Here is a 5,082-nt window from a genome sequence, read left to right on the forward strand (position 1 = left end):
GAGGATTTTCAAGATTTCAATGGAAATCTAGATGTGGGATGCGATGTTACGATGTGGGTCGAAGAGATTGAGCTCTTTCTTTTGCTGGATTATGGGATTTGAATGCAGGATTTGTTTCTGTGGATGATAAAATTATGAGATTGAGGATTGTCGTCTTTGAATATAGAAATTGCTTCTTTGGATGATAAACTTGTGCTTTTTTTATAAACAGTTGTGGGGATTCTCCTAAGCTTTTATTGATTTCTCTTTTGCGTATCATTCTTTTCATTCTCAGCACCATTATCATATCAATGTTTGGGATGGATGAGAAAGACAGGTATGGGATTAGTGAGGGGTTAATGTCTTTTTTGTCATCATAGTCCAGGTGTGTTGAAGGCAGTGAAATGGAAGGGGAATCCCCAAGGTGGCTTGTTGACGATGATTAGACTTGACACAAAATGAGGCGCAGGCTCGTTCTAAAGACCAAGAGAGTGGATTCCTTTGATGTGGAGGCCATGGAGGTGCCTGGTGTTCACAAGGGCCATGATAAGGACCTTTCATTAGGAAGGACGCTCGGCTTGGAATTCCAAACACTTGGAGTGGTCTATGGTTATATGGGTACCAACCCCTTGTATGCTTTCACCAGTGTATTCATCCCAACTCGTACCAAAGGAAAGGAAGATGTTTTGGGTGCATTAGCTTTAGTGATGTACATAATAGCCCTCATCCCTTTGGCTAACTATGTGTTCATTGTGCTCAAAGCCAATGACAATGGTGAAGGGGGGAATTTTCCTTGTACTCTTTGATTTTCATATATGCAAAGGTCAATCTTCAACCCAACCAGCAACCATCAGATGAAAAAATTTCTAGTTTCAAGCTCAAGTTCCCCACCCTGAAATTGGAAAGATCATTAAGAATCAAAGAAAGCCTTCAGAAAAGTACAAAATTGAAGACCCTACTGCTACTCTTGGTTCTCATGGGTACTTCCATGGTAATTGGGGATGGCATACTTACACCTACAATATCAATCATGTCTGCTGTGAGTAGCGTGCAAGATGAAATATCTAGCTTTACGAAAGACACATTGGTCATTGTCTCAATCACATTCCTAGTGATCTTGTTGAGAATAAAACAGTTTGGTACAAGCAAAGTAGGCATGACATTTGCTCCGTCACTCATGATATGGTTTTTCTCTCTTGGTTCTACTGGACTTTATAATATTATTTCACATGATGTGATAGTTTTAAGGGCATTCAACCCGGTTTATATCTATTACTTGTTCAAGAGGAACACTATCAAAGCATGGATGTCCCTAGGAGGTTGCGTGTTGTGCATAACAGGAGTTGAAGCTATGTTTGCTGATTTTGGTCACTTCTCAGTAAGATCCATCGAGATAGCCTTCACATGTGTAGTATTCCCATGCATACTATTGGCTTACATGGATCAAGCTGCATATCTTTTGAAGCATCCCTCTATGGTGGGAAGGTATTCTATGCTTCAATTCCATATGGTTTTATCTGGCCAGTAGTATAGTGGTGAGTATTCCCGCCTGTCACGCGGATGACCTGGGTTTGTTCCCTGGCAATGGTGGCAAATGTTGTACCTGTTTCCTGTAGGCAGTGCTTGGTTGCAAAAACTATGCCAAGAAACCAACTCAACCAGCCTTTAGGTTCAACCTGGCCCTTGAACCAAAGGGGGCTCCCTCAGTTGTTACAAGGCTTTGTTTAACTCTATTTATGTGTCACTGAACAAAAGCCTTTGAAGCACAATTTCCAGATTTATGGTTTTAATTGGGGGTGGTTGGTGATCAATTACAATACCTAATCATGATTAAAGGCCTCTCTCATAGGGTCCCTTTTGAAAGTGTCAACTTCCAGCCTGACAGAATGACTTAGTTTTTTCAAGAATTATGGTAGAAGAATGTAAGGGGATTCCTAATAATTGAGCAGTAAAACTGACTACTTAACAACTAGGGAAATTTGGATGCCTGTAGAAAATTTATACAACCCAACAAAACGTATTCAAAGTATTCAAGAAGGCCAAACTGAAACCAATTCTAAGAAGAGCTATTTCAGATAAATAGTCCAATAAGATAATCTCTTTTAAAGACTATCAGAAGGCATAAAGAAAAAACCAATAAAAGAGGAGTTATCTTGGACAAACAATCCAATAAGCTAATCTCTTTCTAAAGGTTATGATTTTGCAAACCTTCCTATAAACACTTTTAACATGTGTCAAAATAAGATATGAAAAACTGGGAAAACATACTTGAAGCACAAAATTCTATCAAAACTAGAGCCGTTAGGCTTTCATTAGAAAAACTACAACAGAAGCCTTATTACAAAGTGAAGAGTCTTGACATCAAAAGCCAACATCAATTGCTTAAATTGATGAAGTATTTATACAAATTCTAAACTAAAATATCTTGAAAAAATATCAAGATTAGTTACAAATATCTCAAACTATTTTACATTAATATAACTTAAATAAAGGAAATTCAAAACTTATGAATCTATTTGGAACTAATTTTATGGATTTATGGTGACAAATAAGAGAAATTTGAATTTGATAGCAAATCTTAATTGATGATGAGGCATTCCAGTCACTAACTGCATCCTTTCTTTGTGCATTCTGCTCTAGCAATTCTGCAAGATTTAGGGTCCATTTATACCTTTTTATATCTCAATCTGAGATATTTCTGTTAAAATAGAGAGAGTTTATTTTAGATGAATATGTTATTGAGATAAACCACTTTCAGTTTCCCAAAATTAGGCTCCAACTATTCAAAATACTTTTTGAAAAAAGGTATCTAAAAAGGAATTTACACAGTCTGAAAAATAGGCTGTGAAGATGTACTTGTATATCTGATTATGTAATAGCTATGTAAAATCTGAAGTCAGCTATTGTAAGTTAGCATATTAGGAACACAAACCTCCTTCAGTTTCTCAAGAATCATCTCTGATTATCCACAAGCGTTTCTTCAAAAAGGTGGCTTAAATAGGACATTGCACAATTGGAAAAAAAGACTAAACATGATGAGAGTGTATATACCAACCCCTGACACCTGTGTCAAAAGTGAGATAGGTTTTTGTATTTGGGAATCTTATGAACCAAACCTCTTCCAGCTCCTAGATATTCATCTTTGTTTAGTCACACTATCCTTTGCAAAAAGGGGGCTAAAACAGGAAATTTCTGGAAAACATTCCTTCAAAGATGCATTTACATCTCCCAATCCATAATAGATGTTAGAAAACTGAGAGAGGTTTTTGTACATGAGGACCTTGTCAACAAAAACCTCTTTCAAGTTTTGAAAAGTCATTCTCAGCAGTTTGTAAACCATGTTTCAATTTACTTTATTACTTAATTTAATCATGTTTAAATACATGATTAACTAAATCAACTAGCTAATGAAACTTAAATTTACATTTTGAGGGTGCATTTACTCTTGCAGACCCATTTATTATTTCTAAACTACTAAAACCTATTATATCAAAAAATTTAAATTATCAAAACTAATCATGTTATAACAATAGTTACTGTTGTTGCCATGATTGCAAGCCAGGCAATGATCTCGGCAACAATTTCATCTATTAAAATGTCCATGGCCCTAGGATGCTTTCCCAGATTGAAAATAATTCACACATCCCGATGGTTCATGGGTCAGATCTACATTCCTGTCATCAACTGGTTCCTAATGATAATGTGTGTCTTGGTATGTGCCTGTTTTAGGAGCACGACCTAGATATCAAATGCATATGGCATTGCAGAGGTAGGGATGATGATGGTTACTACAAGCCTAGTGACTCTTCTCATGATTCTTATATGGAAAAAAAATATATTCCTTGCGATTGGCTTTCCTATTCTATTTGGATCAATTGAACTAACTTATTTTTCTGCAGTTTTGATGAAAGTGGGGGAAAATGGTTGGATAAATGGTTTTTGCCACCTGCTTCCTTCTTGTGATGTACATTTGGAACTATGGAAGTGTTCTGAAGTATCAAAGGGAAGTGAGGAAAAAGGTGTCAATGGATTTGATGTTAGAATTAGGATCCAAACTTGGGACAATCCGAGTCCCAGGAATTGGGTTAGTTTATAGTGAACTTGTTCGTGGAGTACTTGCAGTTTTTAGGCAGTTTTTAACAAGCCTTCCAGCAATACATTCGATCATCATATTTGTTTGTATAAAGTATGTACCAGTTCCTATTGTGCCACAAGATGAGCTTTTTCTCTTTAGGAGAATTTGTCCAAGGGACTATAACATGTTTCGATGTGTGGCTAGATATGGGTACAAAGACATTCACAAGGAACATTATGAGGCCTTTGAACAATTACTTATTGAAAGCCTTGATAAGTTTCTTCGAAAGGAGGCTTTAGAACTTGCCCTTGAGAATGAGAGTATCAATGTAGACTCGGACGATGAATCAGTCGATTCTAAAGGAGCAGGACCTTCAAATGGTTTCACTGACTCCCTTAGAACACCCCTGATGGCAGACCAGAGACACACACAATATGGTGCCCCATCAAGGCGTCTATCTGGAGCTAGCACATCATTAGGACTACCCACAAGTGTTATGTCTGCAGATGAAGATACAAGTCTTGAGTATGATCTTTCATCTCTGCGTGAAGCTAAAGAATCAGGAGTTGTATATCTTGTTGGTCACGAAGATGTCAAGGCTAGAAAGGATTCATGGTTTCTTAAGAAACTGGTTATAATCTACTTCTATGCTTTCATGAGGGCAAACTGCAGGGTAGGCCCTGCAAACCTCAGTGTACCTCACACCAATCTCTTGCAAGTTAGCATGACATATACTATCTGACTTGAAGGTTTCCATGAATCAGACATGTTGAATGTTTTTCAAGGACCAAGGCACAACATCAATATGGTGATGGATAACAAAGATTTCCTTGAAGGTGATGGAGTTGAAGTGAATTTTAATGTTAAGTTAATAATCGTAAGTTCTGTTGTTGACCAAGATATTCATTACTTAGTCCTTTATTTTGTTTGATAGAAAATAATAGCCATTCCTACAATTAATCACTGATATTTATGAACATAGACACCATTTTTTCAATGAAGGTGATAGGTGGTATTTTATATGCCTA

The 5,082-nt window shown here is 36.8% G+C and overlaps 1 pseudogene; it reads left to right on the forward strand.

Moving 5' to 3' along the window:
* The first annotated feature begins 437 nt into the window (after positions 1-437).
* Positions 438-4,796, forward strand: LOC149261248 (putative potassium transporter 12 pseudogene; annotated as a pseudogene).
* Positions 4,797-5,082: the final 286 nt, after the last annotated feature.

The sequence above is a fragment of the Pinus tabuliformis genome, chromosome 6 (genome assembly GCF_031772625.1).
Source record: "Pinus tabuliformis cultivar Carrire ecotype Pingquan chromosome 6, CPIR1, whole genome shotgun sequence".
NCBI lineage: Eukaryota > Viridiplantae > Streptophyta > Pinopsida > Pinales > Pinaceae > Pinus > Pinus tabuliformis.